General features: G+C 41.4%; 1 pseudogene; it reads right to left on the bottom strand.

The window, feature by feature from the left end:
- Positions 1-620: 620 nt before the first annotated feature.
- Positions 621-20,831, bottom strand: part of LOC125343095 — a 100,200-nt pseudogene continuing 79,989 nt past the window's right edge.

Raw genomic sequence — 20,831 nt, 5'->3', positions numbered from 1 at the left:
GGAGGATTGTTTCTTCTATCAAGTGACACTAATTTTCAGGATTACAAATTTTCCTGAAGAATATTTTTTAAATAAAAAAGAGAAGTGGAAGTAACCTGCTTTATATGAAACTCACCAGGGTCATCAGTACATAATCAGTATTAAAGTTTTTGTTTTTTTTTTTTTTGTCTTACCACTGTGCCAGTAAGGGGCTCAAACTCAGCGCTTGAGTTCATTCACTAGCTTTTTCATGCACGGCTGGTGCTCTACCACTTGAGCCATAGCTCCACTTCTGGCTTTTTAGGAGTTAATTGGAGATACGCGTCTCATGAACTTTCCTGCTCAAGCTAGCTTTGAACTGAGATCCTCAGATCTCAGCCTCCACATGACAAGGTAGGGTTACAGGTGCTAGCCATCAGCACCCAGCTTTATTTCTCAAATTTCCTCATTTACTTTGATCCAAACAATAATATTCTTGAGATAAAAGATTCTGTATATATATAAAAAAAAGTTCTTTATACAGAGTTCACCCTGGACCACTATTGACATCAGTAGTAACTCAAAGCCTATGGTAATAAATCTGTTTACATGTTTAAAAAAAAAAACCTTCAAAGTATTACAATGTGAATAAACTAGCAATGTGAGATCTTCACATTTTACACATTAAACCATAAAAAATAGACACAGTCTACAAATCTGTTAAGACAGTACTCCATAGAAGTCACTTCATTCATCATGACTTCTGTTTCTTTGCTTTCTTGATCCGTACACTTTTCTTCTGCCCTTTCTTCTTCTTCTTCTAAATGAGAACAGCTTTTTCTCCAACAAATACACTTTTAGACTGCCCTGCATGTATGAAAGCAAAGTGAAGTCCCTGCTTAGGTTTACTGACATTCTTCAAACCTGCCTTTGAATTTTGTTGTCTTAATTTTTCCTTATTAATGGATCTCATGACTCTGAGTTTTCTTTCCATGAGCTGAGAATCATTTAATTTCAGAGCAAGATGAACAGCAGCACGTAGCCAAACCCCTTGCCGACAACCGTAACTGGGGTCCCTCACGATCCTCACGGCCACGACACGCCCACAGTCCACAAAGTGAAGAGGAAGCAGAGCCCGAACCAGGCCAGGACAGCGCAGGGACCGAGGCGGAGGACTACTTGGTGGGCCAGGTGGCCAGGAGCCTGTGGCGGGGCGCGCGCCCGCCTGAGGGCGGCTGGGGTTGGGGGGGGGGGCGCCTGGCCGCGCTCTTGAGCGGCCCCGCCGCCGCCCCCCACCCCCTGCGCGCCCCGCCTTGGTGCCCGCGCCGCGGGTGCCCTCCCGGGGCAGGAAAGGCAAGGACTCTGGGCGCCCACCCGAGAGGCCAAGGCCGGCTTTGAGACAGCCTGCAAAGAAAGCCAAGGCAAAGAAAACCTCCCATGCGGACAGGAATTTGGCAGACAGGGAAAGCGCACTAGTCATTGCTGACTTAGAAGAAACTCACCAGAAGCAAGCACAGAAAAGGAAAACGGCTCAATGTAGTGGTAAAGTAGTAGATAGAAAAGTCCTTGATGATGTCGATCAGAACCTTGACGTAAGTCAGAGAAAAAAAGTTCATGTCAACAAAGAAGAAGAGAGGCTGAAGAATGAGAGGACTGTGTTTGTAGGGAACTTGCCTGTGGCATGCAATAAGAAGAAGCTGAAGTCGTTTTTTAAAGAGTGTGGACAAATAGAATCTGTACGATTTCGTTCTCTGATTCCAGCAGAGGGAACTCTATCCAAAATGTTGGCCGTAATAAAACGCAACGTTCATCTGAACCCTCCACGCCTACGTTGTCTTTTTTTTTTTTTATCTTTTATTTATTTATTTTTTCTCAAATTTTTATTATCAAACTGATGTACAGTGAGGTTACAGTATCATACGTTGGGCATTGGATACATTTCTTGTACTGTTTGTTGCCTTGTCCCTCATGCCCCCCTCCCTCCCTCCCTTTCCCTCCCCCCCCCCAGGTGTTCAGTTCACTTACACCAAACAGTTAAGTGAAGTGAGCCAGACCCAAAGAAACATGGACTCTATGGCCTCCCTTATTGGGAATAATTAGTACAGGTTTAGGCAAGACATAGCAGAGCATCACAAGGCCCAATAGCTATACCCTTAGGAACACATAAGATGATGCTAAGTGAAATGAACTCCATGTTATGGAAACAATTGATAAATCACAGTTGTAACTACTTTCAACGTCCTATGTGTATGTGTAGTTTCTATTATTGATGATGTTCTTGTATCACCTTCCTATGGTTGTACCTACACTATCTCTGTAATCTTATCTGAGTATATTGGAAACCGTGTTTACTGGTATTGGAAGTAGGAAATTCAAAGGTAATACCAAATTTGAGAGACACAGGGTAAAAAAAGAGAAATAACTACGTTGTCTTTAAAGAGGAGAGCACTGCTGCAAAGGTGTTGGAAAGAAATGGGGCCCAGATTGCAGATGGATTTCGTATTCGAGTTGATCTTGCATCTGAGACTTCGTCTAGACACAAAAGATCACTCTTTGTGGGGAATCTTCCTTACAAAGCGGAAGAGCCTGCCCTGGAGGAGCACTTTTTTCTTTCTTTTTTTCTTTTTTGGCCAGTGCTAGGCCTTGGACTCAGGGCCTGAGCACTGTCCCTGAGCTTCTTTTGGTCAAGGCTAGCACTCTACCACTTGAGCCACAACACCCACTTCCGGCTTTTTCTGTGTATGTGGTGCTGAGGAATCGAACCCAGGGCTTCATGCATGCTAGGCAAACACTCTACCACTAAGCCACATTCCCAGCCCTGGTTATTTGTAGATAAGAGCTTTTTAGACTTTCTTGCTATAGTCTGGCTTTGAACTGTGATCTTCAGATCTCAGCTTTCTGAGTATCTAAGATTACAGGCATGAGCCACCAGTGCCCAGCTTTATTTATTTTTTTCTTAAAAGTATTTATTTTTTCTGGTCCAAGGACTTAAACCTGGGCTTGGACTCAAGTTTGGGCCCTGTCCATGATCTTTTTGTTGTTCATAACTAGTGTTCTACCACTTGAGCTACAGCTTAATGTTCAGCAACTTTTTGTTTGTTTATTTTTTGGTTGTTAAGTGGAGACAAGATTCTCATGGACTTTCCTTCCCTGGGATGGCTTTGAACCATGATCCTCAGATCTCAGATTCGCAAATAGCTAGGATTACAGGCTGAGCCACTGGCGTCAAGCTTTTTAACTTAAAAACAAAACAAAACAAAACAAAACACATTTCTTTGTTTTTAACCAGACTGGGCAGAAAAGGCTATGACATACTTACCTCTAATTAACCAGCAAAAAGCCAGAAGTGAAAGTGTGCACCAGCCTCAAGAGATAAATCTAAGCAAGAACACCAGCCTCTGAGTTCAAGCCCAGGTGTTGACACAAGAAAGTGGTTATGTGAATAGAACTCAGGGCCTTGTGTTTGTGAAGCACATGCTCTACCACTTGATCCATATCCCCAGTCCTTTATACTTGAATTAATTTTCAGACAGTGTCTCATAGTTATTTTTCAGATAAAGTCTCATGGTTTTGGCCTACAGTGATCTAGACCTATATAGTTCTCCTACTTGTGACTCTCAGAGAGTCCGGACTAGAGGCACACACCATCATATCCAGTTCATTTGTTGAGTTTGGAATCTCTCAAGCCAGAGGTTGGTTTTGGACTGAAAAACCTTATGATCACCATCTCCCAAGTAGCTGCGATTACAGATGTGTACCATGTACAGACAACCTTAAATGGTGAATTTTCCTCAAGCTTTTCTACTAGCATGAAAATACTATTCAAAAATGTATTTTTTGAGGAAAGAGGTAACAAGTTAAACAAGAAATGTACTCACTGACTTCCATATGAAACTGGAACCCCTCTGTACTTCACTTTGACAATAAAGGGAAAAGGTGAAAAAAAACACACAGAAAATGTATTTTTGTAATGGAAGTAATGTTCTAATAGTGAATTCACATTTTACATAACACAGAAAAACAATCCCATATTTCAAATATTAAATGTTTTCCAGTTTATACTGTTGAGTCTGAAAGATTTTGCTCCTAAATTTTAAGATAAATCTAATTTTCCATTTGTAGTTAATTCCTTAAAGTGGATTCATTGACCCGGTTTTATATGAACATTTGTAAGTTTTCTTGAATGTATTTTTCTGTAGAAGGGCTGTAGCAATTGTGATGCTATTATGTGTGAATACCACTTTTACTCCAAGAGTAGCTACTATTATCTTTACAACTTTTCTATTCCTGTATTTGAATAACAGATGATTTAATATTATTTTATTGAAAATATGTTTATTGCTTTCTATATAAAGAATCAATTCATATTCAGCCTAGGTAATTAGAAAGAAAATACATGAGATAATGAAGAATAAAATTAAACTATATGTGTATAGTACATACTTTATTTGTTATATGTATATAAATATATATATATACATATTATATGCCCAACACTTTTTGAGGCATAAATTAGAATTGATCCTGTAAGCATCTTTATGCTAGACAAATATGCACCAGTAAGAAGCCATATTCCCAGTACCGCTGAATACCTTTTTAGTGTCTTGTTTCTTTCAAGGTGATGTACAGAGGGGTTACAGTTCTATAAATCAGATAAAGTGTATATTTCTTTTTGATCAATGTCACCCCTTCCCTCGATCTCTCCAAGTTTTCCCTTCCTGTCACCACTCACAAGTTCCATAGTTCATTTTCAACATAGTATCCAGTGAGTACCACTGGTGCATTTGTTAACTGCTTGTCACGTCATTTCTGTGCCCCCTTGCCCTCGCAAAGGAATAAACAAGCAAGAATAAAGGAGAGGAAAACAAACAAAAACAGCAACAATGAAGAAAGACATCTTCTTTCAATTTCCTGTAGTTCATTTCAATAAGTATTATTTTATATGATCAGATGCACACTGCACCTTTGTGTTCCTCTCCTAAGAATATCCTCCTTTGGTCTTACTTAGTGAATGCCTAAAGACCTATTTAATTTATCATGTCCCAGTGTATTTTTTTTTATTTCCAATGTGTTTACTTGTAGATTTATAGATACCATGAATGAGGGAAACCATGCAATCTGTGTTTCTCTGGGTCTGGCTTACTTTGCTTAATATAATTTTATTTAAGACTTTCCATTTCCTTACAAATAGTACAATATCATTCTTTCTGATGGATTAAGATTTTTTTTTTTTTTGGTGTGGACTTATACATACAAGCACTTGCCACTAAGCCATTCACCCAAATCTTACCAGTGGCTTTTTTCCCTTGTAATTTGTTAACTTAATTTAACTTTGCCAGTCCTGGGGCTTAAGACTCAGGGACTGAGCACTGGCCCTGGCTTCTGTTTTTGTTCAAGGCTAGCACTCTACCCCTTGAGCCACAGTGTCACATCTGGCCTTTTCTGTTTATGTGATGCTGAGGAACCGAACCCAGGGCTTTGTGCATGCTAGGTAAGCACTCTACTGCTAAGCCACATTCCCAGCCCCTGTAATTTATTTTTAAGACATCACTTTATGTGTACCAAATGGCCTTGAACTCAGGCTATTCTCCTATGTCCACTGACAGAATGCTGGCATTGTTGTTCTGGGTAAACATGTCTGGCTTTTTTATTTTGACTGAGCTGGGAATTGAATCCATGACCATTTTTATGACAGATATGTACTTTCTATTGAACCACACACTCAGCTCAACTGTTATTGTTTGCTTGTTTTATGACACAAAGTTTCATTAAGTAGCCAGGATGGCCTTGAACTCACAATCATGCTGTCTCAGCCTCCCAACTACCACGATTATAGGGGTGTGACACAAATGTGAGATTATTTGTTTGTTGGAAATTTTGGCCTTGTCTATATTGGACACCTCTCACCACTGAGAAATATAATATTACACTAGTAATTGTGTGTGTGTGTGTGTGTGTGTGTGTGTGTGTGTGTACGCGCGCACGCATATCAGGGAATCAAACCCAGCATTGAGCCACATTCGTATCACAAATGAGATATTTTCCTCCCTTGGGAGGTGAGAATTGAACCTGAGTTCTCCTTGATGCTAGAAAAACAGCCAACACTGAGCCACATGTTTTGTATTTTGAGACTTGTTCTAATTAAGAAGCACAGGTTGACTTTGAACTCAAGATCCTCCTGCCTCAGTTTACTAAGTACAAAGATTAAAAGCATGCACTACCCTGCCCAGCCTTGGATTTATTTTTGGCAACAGAGAAATTGGTTTCACAGCCATCTTCATGCAAGACAATTGATCATTAGTCTTTGCTTGTAGCATAGGCTGGCCTGGAAACCATGATCACCTTGCCTCAACCTATGGAGCAGTCCAGGGATTAATGGCCTATGTACCATGCAGACTTATTCATTCGTTTGTTTGTTTGTTTATTTGTTTGTGCTGGTACTGGCGCCTCAAATCTGAGCCACAGCAATGTCCTTTAGCTGTTTTACTCAGGGCTGGTTCTCAACACCCAGCATCTCCCCAAGGTATGAAAATCTGTATTTCTTTCTTTCTTTTTTTTTTTTTTTTTTGGTCAAAGTGTGATACAGAGGGATTACAGATTCATATGAAAGGCAGTGAGTACATTTCTTGTTCTACTGTATTTATAATACAATGACAGATTGATACAGCAGATACCCTGCCCCTGGGCAGGTGGGAGGGGTCACTTTGCAGCTCAAGGCTGATAACTCACTAGGCCCCACGTGGCCTTGGACTCTATCAAGGAACTTGCCCTAGTGCCCTAATTAGGGTCTGGGGCAACCTGCTGGCCTGGAGTGAAAACCCAGGTGGTAAGTATGAGCCAGGGGTGGTGGACTGGCAGGCTAGGTGACCCTGAAAGAGGCAGGAGATAGTTGGGGACAGGTGAGGGGCATAGTTTTTGTTCAGGGCTTCTTCTCTCCAGGCTCACACGTTCAAGAATCTTGCCAGGCCATTGGGGTGGGACAACAGCCCTCTCATCTGCTACCCACCTCCTCCAAAGCCCCAGGTAGAGCCAAAGCCATCTGCAGTGCCTCCTCCTGGCCAGCTGGGCCTGCAGCAGAATGGTGATGCCTGGTGTGGTGGCTGCCTCTTCTAAACCCCAGCTTAAAGTTCTGGACTCAGTCACTGAGCACTCCTGTGGGCAGATGGTGGTGGTGGTGGTGGTGGTGATGGCACAGATAAAGGTTGCAGGCAGTGGATATTCTGGTCGTGATTTTTTTCTAGAGATACTATAGTAGCTCTACCCTGACCCTGTGGCCACCAGTAATAACCATCTTGTACAAATGGAAGAGAGTGGGAGATGAATGGGTACGAATCTCTTACCACCATCTCCAACCCCCACAGACCATCTGCCACACCTCTGGGGCAGCATACAAGGGAAGCAGGATGGAGCCAGGGTGGCTGCTGAGGCCAACCCTGCAGTCCTTGTAGGACCATGGCCTGAAAAGACAAAGGCTCAACTGCTATGAAAGTTGGCCTCAGAAACTGCTTTGGTAACCTGGGTTACATTCTGCCAGGGAGAGTGTGGAACCCTGGGTGGTGGTGCTGGAGCAGGGCATTGATGGTTTCAGAATTCTGACTTGGAAGCAAGCCTTAAAGATAGATTGGGTACTCGAAACAAGTGCTCAGTGTGCAGGATCCGATAGGAGAAGATAGGAGATCCCCCTTTTTAGGCACTGCAGACCCCCAGAGGGAGTGAAGGTGCAGAGAGAACCCTTCAGCAGGAAGTTTTAGGCATCCTCTCCTACTCCACAAAAACATGAACCGCACGCAGGCCTCCTTCTCCACCTACTCCCCAGAGACCCTAGAGGGCCAGTTCTGTGGAAGAGCTCTTTGCATGGAACCTTTGCCACAATGGGCCCCCACCTGAGGGTGTCCACCAATGTGGTGAAGATTAACAGTTTGGAACTTTTTGACAAATACCCTGGAGAGAGGCAAGGTGCTGCTATGGGCAAGAATTTCTGTGTGTTTGCCACAGGGACAGGGTTTTCAGGGATGGAAGACCAGTGGAAGCCTCCTACCCTAGCAAGGTCTGCACCCTCAGAAACGCCTGTACTCATCAGCTGCCAGCAGCTGACACTGGGACCCAGCTTCAAGCCAAGAACTGGGGCTCCAGTTGAGTTGCAGGTTCATTAGGAGGCCTCGACCAGGCAGACCTGGCATCCCCAGGCTGCACAGCCAGCCTACAGCTGCTGTGGAGGCATGACTGGGGCTGGGCCATGAGTCCTCCCCAGAAAGCAGCCACACTGTTCACACGGGCCCAAACGTGTCATTTGAGGTGGCCACAGCTGCTGGGAAGTGCCGTCTCTTCGGCACATGAGGAGGAAAACTGCTGGGCATCCTGTGAGCCACAGGGACATGCTGCTGGTAGTGGGCAGAGCAACACAGGGGACACAGGCACACTATGACGATGTGACAGGAGACGGCTTCCTAAGACACTGGGTCACTCCAACCCTTCAGCACAGAAAGACGAAACAATTGCTAGGAAAACAGAGTACAAAAATCTGTCCTTCACACATTCCCATCCCTTGGTGAGTGAGTCTGCAGAGCCTTTTCTCATGTAAAAATATCTGTGTTTTGACTTTTTTGGGGGAAAAGCTTCTGCCAGCTGAGGCTGCTATGGGCAGAACATGTGTAAGGTCCCATGAAGGGAGCTTCTAGTTATACTTGACCTGTCTTTTTCTTTCCTTCCTTCCTTCCTTCCTTCCTTCCTTCCTTCCTTCCTTCCTTCCTTCCTTCTTCCTTCCTTCCTTCCTTCCTTCCTTCCTTCTTTCTGAATTTTCTTTCCTTCCTTCTTTCCTTCCTTCCTTCCCTCCTTCCTTCCTTCTTTCTTTCTTCCTCTCTTTCTTTCTCCTTTCCTTCCTTTCTCTCTTGTTTAGCTTTTTCTTTTGCGTTTTTCGCTTTGCTTAGAAAGAGAGAACCCAAGGACACAGAATGCCCAGCTCATCCCAGCCCCTTCCAGGAAGAGAAGTCATATTTCCTGTACAGATCCGGCAAAACCATCAGGGCCAGGGAAAGGTGAGGGATGGGAAGGTGGCAGCAGAAAAGTCAGGCATAGGCTGAGTGCCAGCACCTGACCCTTAACGGCCCAACCACACAGGATGTATTTGTGATGGTGCCCACATATCTCTGTGAGTGTGTGCACATGGGATTGAGCCTAGGGAGTGCATGTGTGTGTCTGATGGTCCTAAACAGACAGCTCAGAAACTGCCCAGCCTGGCATGGGGGGAACTGGCTAGCCCCCAGCAACCCAGCTCAGGGCTGCTTCTCTACTATTCAATTCACAGCTCTACTTCAGCTTTTTTGGTAGTTAATTAGAGAGAAGAGTCTATCAGACTTTTCTTTCTGGGCTGGCTTCGAACCCTGATCTTCAGATCTCAGCCTCCTGAGTAGCTAGGATTACAGGCCTCAGCTACCAGTGCCCGGTTGCCTTTAATTTTTTTTAAATTTTTTTTTTGGCCACTCCTGGGCCTTGGACTCAGGGCCTGAGCACTGTCCCTGGCTTCTTCCCGCTCAAGGCTAGCACTCTGCCACTTGAGCCACAGCGCCGCTTCTGGCCGTTTTCTGTATATGTGGTGCTGGGGAATCGAACCTAGGGCCTCGTGTATCCGAGGCAGGCACTCTTGCCACTAGGCTATATCCCCAGCCCCTGCCTTTAATTTTTGAAGTGGAAATTGATTAAAAGAGTTGTGGGTGATAGTCTAGCATTTTTTGTTTAGTATTTTTAATGGATTCCTTATTTTGAGACAGGGTTTTACTATGTAGCCCTAGTCGGCTTTGAACTTGGGATATTCTTGCTTCATATTACCTAATACGTCCTAATATTATGGATTATGTACCACAACACTTATTTTGTTTGTGTGTTTGCTTTCTGAGACAGGCTCCCTCTACTGCATCTGAAACTTGCTATGGAGCCCAAAGTGGCCTCAAATCCTCCTGCCTCTGCCTTCTGAGGGCTAAGATTACTGTTTGATTTAGGTAGTATTACAGGGGAGGGGGAGGGGAGGGGGAGGGGGAGGGGGAGGGGGAGGAGGAGGAGGAGGAGGAACCCCCATAAGTTAATGAGAGTTATTATTATGCTGGAGTAAATTTTAATGTATAAAAGCTTTTGAAAAACCCACATGTGATCAAATTGACTTTTTTTTTTTTTTTTTTTTTGCCAGTCCTTGGCCTTGGACTCAGGGCCTGAGCACTGTCCCTGGCTTCTCTTTGCTCAAGGCTAGCACTCTGCCACTTGAACCACATATATGTGGTGCTGGGGAATCGAACCCAGGGCTTCATGTATACGAGTCAAGCACTCTTGCCACTATGCCATATTCCCAGCCCCAAATTGACTTTTCTTTTAAGAATTTTCTAAAATCAAAATCGAATATACTATTGTAAAACTGAGACCTAATTCTCTGTATTAAAACTGAAGGTGGTAAATATACATCCTCTGTTCTGTATAAGGCCCATGAAATAATGTGGTGGATAAGTAGTCAGAAACATATACTTGGGGTTGGAGACATGGCTCAGTTGGTAAAGAGCTAGCCAAAAACAAAAAAAAATGTCAGGTACCAAGTTCTAGTCCCAAAGATAAAATACAGAGAGATAAGAAACTTATACTTCTAATTAGCTCTCACCAACTGCCCAGAACACATCTGCCTATCTTGACCATTTTTTGTAGCCCACAAAAAAAAAAATGTTACAAATATCCAATTGGACTTTGACCAGCAAGCTATCCCTTGATCCATTACTGGGCACTTGAGGAGAGTTCAGCATTTGACTATTGTGAATAGTGCTGAAATGAACATAGGCATGCAGACACTTCTGTTGTATATTGATTTATACTCCTTTTGATGTGCATGCATGCGTGCATGCGCGCACACAGTTGCTTCATTGTGGGGCCATAAGGAAGGTCTACTTTTAGGTTTTGGAGGGATTCCCATAGTGATTGCACTAGTTTATATTCCCATTCCCAGTGTAGGAGGTTCACTTTTTCTATGCATCCTGGCTAGTATTTGTTGTTGTTGTTTGTTTTCTTGATGGATGCCCTTATGATTTGGGTGAAATGGAATCTTAGTGTGGTTTTGATTTGCAGCTTCCCGTTGGCTAAGGATGTTGAACATTTCTTCATGTATCTTTTAGCCATTTTTTTCCTTTGAGAACTCTCTAGTTAGCTTGCCCTTTTATTAATTTTATCACTTTTTCTCTTTATTTAGTATTAAAAGACAAAATTAAATGTGGATTTAAATATTATTGATGAGATGTGCATAAATCGTGTCAATGTTTATACTGGAAAGTGAATATATCTTAGGGTAATAAAAATGCTTGCTGACATAATGCTTTCAGTCATAATTACTGTCTCCTAGACTGTCACTGGTAAGTTTTCTTCCAAATGGTATCCATGTTGTTTTGGCCATCTATAGTTTGATCTCTAGACTATTTGCAAGGGAACCTACAGGAAATGAACTTAGTAAGTATTTGTTTGTTAAACAAATTAGTTATCTTTAAATATTTTCTCTTATGTGTGTGTGTGGCGGGGGGGGGGGGGGGGTTAGTCCTAGAGCTTGAACTCCGGGCTTGAGTGTTTTTGGCTCAAGGCTAGCACTCTACCACTTGAATTACAGTTCTATTTCCACCGTTTTGGTAGTTTAGGAGACAAGAGCTTCATGGAATAGTCCCTGCCCAGGCTAAATTTAGACCACAACCCTCAGATCTCAGTCTTCTGGGTAGCTAGGATTACAAATCTGAGTCACAGGAACCTAGCCTATTTTAAGTTTTGTTTGGTATTTTTCTCCTCAAACTTTGTGAGTACAGTGTGTTCAAATTCTGCAAAAATGAACCTTCTAAGAAAAATAGCATTTCAGGATGTTAGGATATCAACTATAAGGAAAGATAAAATTAAACTTACAAATGGACTCCAGAAAAATTTAGTCAGAATGGACTCCAGGTAACCACTCACTTGAAACAGGTTAGTTGCCAAAAGGGTCTTATTGCCCTTGATTCGTGGCTGTCACTTCTTCTGTGATATAGGACCAGATCAGAACCACCAGAAAAAATCTCACCCTACAAACGTGGAGCAATTAAACCAAACCTCAGTAGAGTTCATCAATGATGCCTTCAGAGAGAATTCTTTAGAAACAAGCAGGCTATTTGTCCAAATCAAAATGGAGTCCTTTGTGCTAACATTTCCAAAAGTAACAAACTGAGAGATTAAGAAAAGGGCTCTGCTTACCTGACACTAAGACAAACCCTTATGCTGGACAATTGTATGCAAAAGGTAAACACACATGTTTGGCAAAGGGCTTCCATTTAGACAGACAACAAGTTGCTTGGTACAACAAACTAGATTGCATTACACTTCGTTTTAGATGGTGTGGGGGTGGGCAAATTGTGTGGCTTTTTTAGTTCCTGCATGGTGTTCAGTCTATTCTGTTAGGTGTCATTCATTTTGGAATGACCAACTGCAGGATAAATATACCTACATTTTTACTTATCAATTTGTTATATATCTGACCTATGCAAAACCTCTGTTGAGGCCCTTCACACATACAGTACAGTGCCTTAAATCACAACAATCCTTTAGTACTGCCCAACTTCTGCAGAAAGCAGCAGCCCAATGGCTACAGCACCTTTCCCCCATTCAAATGGAAGACCAAAAGTAAGGAACTTGTCATGGGGACAGACACATCAATATGCTCACAACAATAGTTTTAATTTAACAACTAACTCACTTGATCAGCCAGCCTGCTCTAAGTTATACAAATGTTTTCTAAATGAAAGTTTTAAATAAACATTCATTTTTCTTCCTCTTTTGTCTTTTCTCTCCCCATCCTCTTCATGTGAAAGACATCAAGAACATCTTTCCAGTGCCAGTTAAGGGCATCCTGCTCCTTGACTTTGTCTCACTGACCATGTGAGTGAAGGAACATTCAGGTTAACAAAAGACACGATTCTGGAGGTCAATGGTAGTGTATCGGGAAATAAGCCAACCAAAATCCATAACTCAGCATGTACATCCAGCAGATCATAGCCTTGGACATTCCCCACCTTCCCAGCCCCCCTGGGGACAGAACGGCAGTTTTTGAGATAGAAGCCCAGTAGGGACTTCATTTTCCCTTGCAGAATTAATGCTTTTTCACAAAAACCTTGTTCTCATTTTCTCTGAATCAGCCTTGAGTCCAGGGGACCAGATTTCCAATATCACTGTAACCATAAGAGATTTAGCAACCTACCTCCTTCAATTATTTTTCTCCTTAGTGCATAACATCATGAAAATACTGTAAATTTCCTTTCTTTAGACAAGAGGGATTTTATTAGCATATTTCTGTACAAGCACACAATGCTCCATAATCAATAAGCACACTCATTAGTCTTCCTTAGCTCCCCTCCACATTTTTAGGCAAAAAAAAAACCACACAACAGGTTTCACTGTCCTATATTCATATATATACATGAATTACATCAATCATAGTCACACACATGTACCCTCTCTATTCGCTCCCCATCTATCTCTCTAGTACTCACAGGCTCTGGCTTACATTATTACCACTATTTTTGGTCTATATTTATTTTGACATGGAAATTCAGCAACGTATTTCAGAAATGCATATATTATGTTCATGTCTGAGTAAGCCTGTCTGTAGCTTTCTCCCCTTGCTATACCCACTAATTGTTCAATGGCTTTCAATGTAATTCTTTGTGAAATCTTCATTTATACACACAATGTACATGATATTATTCCCCTCCATTGACCTCTTTTCTATCCCTTCTACTACTTTCTTGCCAACAATTGAATAGCTATAATTGCTTACTGTGTATGTATACACAGACACAGGCACACACACACACACACACACACACACACACACGCACATAGATATCCCATACTATGTATAGATGTTATATGTGTGCACATAATACATGTGTTACTGGGTGCAGGTGAGGGTTTATGAAGTTTCCCTCTAAAAGTAGAGATTCTTCATGCAGGGTCCTTGACTTTAAACACAGAATAAGAATTTCTGGACAATTCATAATGTTAAGAAAACTTGGTGGAAATTTATTGAGTAAGGAAGCAAACAGGCAAGCAGACAAAAGGCAGGCAGACAAGCCTGAAGGCTGGGGCACACACTAACAGAGTGTGGGTACTCTCAAAGGGAGAGAGACACAGAGCTCATTGGCATCAGGGGTATTTCTATGATAAAGGCAGGGGTCTGATTTAAAGTTATGCAAAGAGAGGTATGCATCTTTGCTCTCAATCACTTTTGGTGGTGTTAAATGTTCTAAATTTCTGGCTCTTGTTCAACATTCTGGTTGCTTATGGTTTGGGTCCACCCTTTACTATTTTTTGGTGAGATGGGCAGAGACATTTCTCTGAGGAAGGGATGCATCCTGCCACCAAACAGAGGCTGATTCTTGAGGTAAGGAATGCATCCTGCTATTTCTCTTAAAAGCAAAGATAGTGCTTCTGTGTTTCTGAATACCTTGCTTCTGAGTTGCCTTCACCAGGCCTCATTTTTCCCCAGTCCATCCTGCCTCAAATGCGTATGTACATCTTTCAGATCTAGATTCCACAATGAGTGAAAACACATGCGATTTGGCCTTTGGAGCTTGGCTTAAAAGGCTAAAGCTTATCTTGCCCAACAGGATGATGTCCAGTTCCACCCATTGTCCTGCAAATGACATAATTTCATTTTGCATAGTGGTTTAGTACTATTCCATGTTTTTTGTTTTTTTTTTTTGGCCAGTCCTGGGCCTTGGACTCAGGGCCTGAGCACTGTCCCTGGCTTCTTCCTGCTCAAGGCTAGCACTCTGCCACTTGAGCCACAGCGCCTCTTCTGGATGTTTTCTGTATATGTGGTGCACTCTTGCCACTAGGCTATATCCCCAGCCCCAGGCCATGTTTTACATATACTATATCTCCTTTATTTGTTCATCAGTTTTTTGGGCTCCTTGTCTATTTTGAGCAAAAACCTGCAACAAATGAGTTATTCAAGATCTTTTGGGCATATTGATTTAAACTTCCTTCACATGTATATTTCTAGGAGTGGTATGGCAGGTCACAAGATAGATCATAAGTAATTTAGCTGTTATCTATATAGTTGGAGATAGGAGTCTTCTGCCTTTGTCTTCCTTGACTGGCTTTGGACCACAATCTTCAGAGCTCAGTCTCCTGAGTAGTTAAGATTATAAGCATGAGTCACTGGCTCCTGGTTGTTTTCCTGATTTATTTCTCAGTCTGTTCATTGTTGCTATGTAGACGTGCTCTTGATTTTTATATGCTGTTTTTATATCCTATTACATTACTGGAAATGTTTCACAGATCTGGGTAGATCTTGCAGAGTAGATTACAAGTGCCTTTACATATAGGATCATATGTTATGCAAATAAAGATAATTGGATCTTTTCCTTCCCTAATTGAATCCCTGAGTAGCTAGGAAGACAGACATGACCCACCAGTACCTGGCAAGTATATAGTAATTTAAATAAGTCACATTTTGTTTTGGATTTTTAGAGGTACTGGGGTTTGAACTAGGGCCTATCCTCTTGCTTGGCTTCCTTGCTCAGCTGCCACTCTATGCTTGAGCCATGCCTCCAGCCAATGTTGATGGTGTTGGAGTTTAAACCCAAGTAATTGTTGTACTCATGTGACATTCTCACTCATGACTGGCACTCCATCACTTAGGCCATGCTTCTAGCCCCAGAATACCATTCATATATTGACTCAAATGCTCACAATGCAAGGTGTAGCCCTCTTCTCCTCCAGGAAAAAGAAGCTAGGTGAACACCAAACAAATACAAACGACAAGATAAAAGAGAATATAGCTGAAAGAACGCCAAGAAAACACAAATGAACAAATTAGTGAAGTAGAGAAGTCAGTGCAAGACATGAAAAAGACTCTTTATGAACTATTTTTATTTTCAGGTTGGGAATATGGCCTAGTGGTAGAGTGCTTGCCTCGTATACATGAAGCCCTGGGTTCGATTTCTCAGCACCACATATATAGAAAAAGCCAGAAGTGGTGCTGTGACTCAAGTGGTAGAGTGCTAGCCTTAAGAAAAAGCAGCCAGGGACAGTGCTCAGGCTCTGAGTTCAAGCCTCAGGACTGGCAAAAACAATTTTTTTAAATTTTCTTTTTGCTGGTCCTGTGCTTGAACTCAGAGCCTGAGCACTCTCCCAGGGCTTTTGAGCTCATGGTTGGTGCTTTCCCATTTGAGCATAGCTCCATTTCTGGCCTTTTGGTAGTTAAATAGATATTAGACTATCGTGGAATTTTCTGCCCAGTCTGGCTTTGTGCCACATTCCTCAGATTCGAGCCTCCTGAGTAACTAGGATTACAAGGGTGAGCCACCTGGTGCATAGATGAAAATGGATCTTCATAAAAAGAGATGAAGGGAGAAAAATAAAACCAACAACCTGAAATCCGGAATACAGAAAATACAGTGGAATGTCTCTCCAACAGTGGACGACAGGAATGACAGTTTCAGGACTTGAAGACTGATTAGACATGGTAGAAAAATTGGAGGAAAACATGGGAAAACATCAAAGCATTATGAAAATTATTTATCAAAAGATCAGGACTTGCCAGTTGCTTTGCTGCTGGCTCATGCCGTGTAATCCTCACTACTCATGAGGCTGAGATCTGAGGATGGCAATTTGAAGCCAGCCTGGGCAGAAAAGTCCCCGTGATACTCTTGTCTCCAATTAACCACTCAAGTACTGGAAGTGGAGCTGTGGCTCAAGTGGCAAAGTATTGGTCTTGAGCACAAAGGACTCAGGGACAGTGCCCAGGCCCTGAGTTCAAGCTCCACAACTCACAAAAACAAACAATTCCATGCTCTAATTTGTAAATAATGGAGGAACTAGGAGGAAAAAGATGTTCTCTTAGAGGGCTGGGAAAAGTATTAGCCAGGCCCTGGTGGCTCACATCTCTAATCCTATCTACTCAGGAGGCTGAGATCTAAGGATCACCATTCAAAGCCAGCACGGGCAGGAAAATCAATGAGACTCTACTCTCCAATTAACCACCAAGAAAACAGGAAATGTTGCTGTATCTCAAAAGACTGAATGAACATAGAGCTACCCTATGCCTCAGCAATTGAACTCCTAGGCATTTTCCAATCCAACACAAGGCCACGGTAAAGCTACCAGCATAACCGTATTCGTTACAGAATTATTTACCATAGAAAAAATATGGAGTCAGCCCAGATGTCTCTCAATGGATGACTGGACTGAGAAAGTGGGGGTATTTATGCACTATGGAATTCTACTCATCTGTCAGAAAGAATGATATCGTACAATTCATAAGGAAATGGAAAGGCCTGGAAAAAAAAAAACAAAACAAAACATGTTATTGAAGTAAGTCAGACACAGAGAAACTAAGGTTGCATGGTTTCCCGCATTTGTGGTAGCTAGAATGTGCCTATAAATCTACAGGTGAACCAAGTAACTAAGTGGTTACACATTAATTAATTGAAGGGTAGTACACTCGATGGAGAGCACAATTAACTTAATTCTTTTAAAAAAGACTAAATCAGGGCTGGGAATATGGCCTAGTGCTGAAGTGCTCGCCTCATGTACATGAAGCCCCGGGTTCGACTCCACAGCACCACATATATATCAAAAGCCAGAAGTGGCGCTGTGGCTCAAGTGGTGGAGTGCTAGCCTTGAGCAAAAAACAAACAAACACACAAACAAACAGAAACAGGAACAGTGCTCAGACCCTGAGTTCAAGCCCCAGGGCTGGCAATAAACAAAACATGCCAAAAAACATGGCCAGAGACTGCTCAGGCCCTCAAGCCCCACGGCTGGCAAAAACAAACAAACAAACAAACAAAAAAAAAAACAACAAGCCCTCGCCCCCTCCTCCCCCCCAAAAAAAAACTAAATCAAAGCCCAACAAAATAAATACCAGGAAATAGGTACTTAATAGGTACTTGCAAGAGGGAGGATTGGGCCAAGGGTAGAGGGGTAGAAAAATGAGCAGGGAAAAGGACAGAATGCTGGTTAAGACTTCATTGTATATACCACAGAATTCAGAAATATAAATGAAAGCGATGGGGTTGAAGGGGGGTGAAGATGTTGAAGTGATGACACAGATCAAGATGCATTGTACACATAAAGGTCTTTGTTAAAAGGCCAAAGGTTTCAATAAATTACCTAAAATTAAAGTAAGTAATGTAAGGGGTGTGTTGGGAATGGAGGATGAGAAGGTTGAAAGGGGTGACAGTGATCAAGATGGGCTATATTCATAAACTGCTTTGGTGAATGGCAACTCCTTTATACAGCCACTTAAAGATAATAAAAAACCATTCAGAGAAATACAAAAGATGTAAGTCATAATATTCAGAAATTAAAAAAAAATGGGATAGGAATGCAAACTCCCAGAAATTAAAATTTTTAAAGCATAGTATAAACAATCTTTCTTGCTAGGAAATTAGAAAATGGCATTCCATTGGGCAAATCCGTGGAAGATGCAAGCGAAATCTAATTAGGTTAATAACAATAAAAGACACAGGATTAATATAACAAAAAACAGTCTCACAAAGAATACTCCAGGTATAAGTGGTGAATTATGCCAAATATATAAGGAACATTTGGGACCCACAAGATTGCCCCACAAATGGAAGAGGAGGAGCTACCTCCTAATGAGAACTATGAGCTTAGCATTAAGCAAATCCAAAAATAACACCAGGAATCAGAAAAAATTCAAACACAGATTATTATTGTTTTTCAAAGTCCCCCACAAATTACACATGTGCTGAAGAGAAAGAGAAAGGGAAAGACAGAGAAAGAGAGAGAGAGCAAGACCAAGACCGAGTAAATCAGATAGGGGGAGGAAGCAGGCAGAGAGAACATAGTGAGATTTACTGCAGAAATATAAAATTGCTTCAACTTACAAAAATCAATTGGTATGCTATATTTACTCAGATTGACATTATTGTCTAGAAGGAGAAAAACGTTTGACCTGTTCAAAATCATTTGATGATCTGTTTTAGAAACAAACAAGGCTTCTCAACACTGAAGGAACAAAGGAAGAAAGATGACCAAGTGCAATGCAAACTTGAACTACATTAGAGAGTTCCAGACCAGCCTGGAGTATATCAGTGAGATTCTGTCTCAACAAAGTAGCAAGTAATAAAGTCAAGGAAAACCACTGAGCAAAGTAGGAAAGGGAGGACACTTGCTTTGTCTTGATAAAGAGACTGCTAAAACTCACAACTGTCATCACCAAGTGAAAGGCTAAAAGCTTTCATAAAGGTTAAGCAGTCTTTTCTATGTGACACTGCATTGAATCCCACAGCAGCAGATTTCTGCAGAAAAAGGAGGAAAAGACCTCTAGATAAGAAATAATCAGGACAATGTCATGATTCACAGTTGATATGACCTGTTATATAGGAAACATTATGGAAGCCCGAAAAGAAACTATGAGATAGAATCACTGACATTTTGCAAGGCAGGAATAGAAAAAAAACAAACACGCAATACTGTCGCAATACACGAGCAATAAAGCATCCAAAGAAGAAATATTTTAAAACAATTCCACTTACAATAACAGCTACAGTAACAGAATACATAAAAGTAACAGAAGATGTACAATACTCGTACACCGCGAAAAGTGTAAAACATTGTTGACACTAATTAAAGTAGATATAAATAAATCTAAAGGCATCACTTATTCATGAATGGCAAGACTACATGTCTTTACAATGGCAATGCTCCATTAATTAGTCTACAGATATAAAGTAATCCTGAAAAGAATTTACAACAGGGGTTTTTGTCAAATTGGCAAAATGATGCCTGAATTCCCTTGCAGATGGTCAAGGAACCCAGAACAACCAAAACTCCTAGGAAAAAGAACAAAGATGGGGGAACTCACATTTTCCAATTTCAGAGCCTACCAAAAGCCACAGTAATAAAGATGTTCTACTGCTTGCCATAAACATAAGCATGCATACCAATGTGATAAAAATGGAAGCTTTACTAGTCTTCTCAGATAAATTTGAATTTTGACAGGCACTCAACTCCAATTAGGGGAAAACATTTTCAACAAATACCTTTAAGACAACTGGATTCTCTCATGTGCAAAAGAATCAACCACCATCCCTCCTTATGCCTAAACATTACTTGAAAATGCAGCTCTGAAAGGAAAACCTATAAAACGTTTAGAGATTAATATTCAGGACCTTGAAACAGGCAACAGTTTCTTAAATATGGAATCTAGCTTCACTCAAGTGAAAAAGTAAGGCATGAAAAATTCTACTTCATTAATTCATGAAAGATTTTATTTGTCAAAGCCCATCATCAAGTATAAGAAATAGAAAAGAAGGAATATTTGAAAACCATATATACAATATAGGAATATATCTGTAATTTATAAAGAACACTTATAGCAGCATTGTTAAAATAAAGGGGGGGCATGGAGGAGAGGGGAAGGGGACTGCTCAGATAAAACATAACAATTTCAAGACATTGCTCCAGAAAAGATTACATGAATGGAAATCATAAGCAAAGATTCTCAATAGTGTTTGATTAGGAAGATGCCCCTCTAAACCACACTGAAATAAGACTTCCAACTTACATGATACCAGAAATTACAAAGATGGAGAAATGTTGGCAAGAATGTGGTGACACTGGAACCTTCTGATGTTTTTTAAGAGGATTGTAAAATGCTACAGTCACTTTGGAAAGAATTTTAGAAGCTCCTAAAATGTTGACACAAAGAGTTCACTTATAGCTCAACAGTTCTGTTGTGTGTATCTACCCAAAGGGAACTGAAAACAGCATGTCAAGTAAACCCTTGTACGAAGTGTTCAAAACAGCCATATTCACAATAGACAAAAGCAGAAAAAAGCTTATGTCTATCAACTGAG

Source organism: Perognathus longimembris, chromosome 28 (genome assembly GCF_023159225.1).
Source record: "Perognathus longimembris pacificus isolate PPM17 chromosome 28, ASM2315922v1, whole genome shotgun sequence".
Lineage (NCBI taxonomy): Eukaryota > Metazoa > Chordata > Mammalia > Rodentia > Heteromyidae > Perognathus > Perognathus longimembris.
The sequence above is the reverse complement of the archived record's forward strand: the minus strand, read 5'-3'. Positions and strand labels throughout refer to the sequence as shown.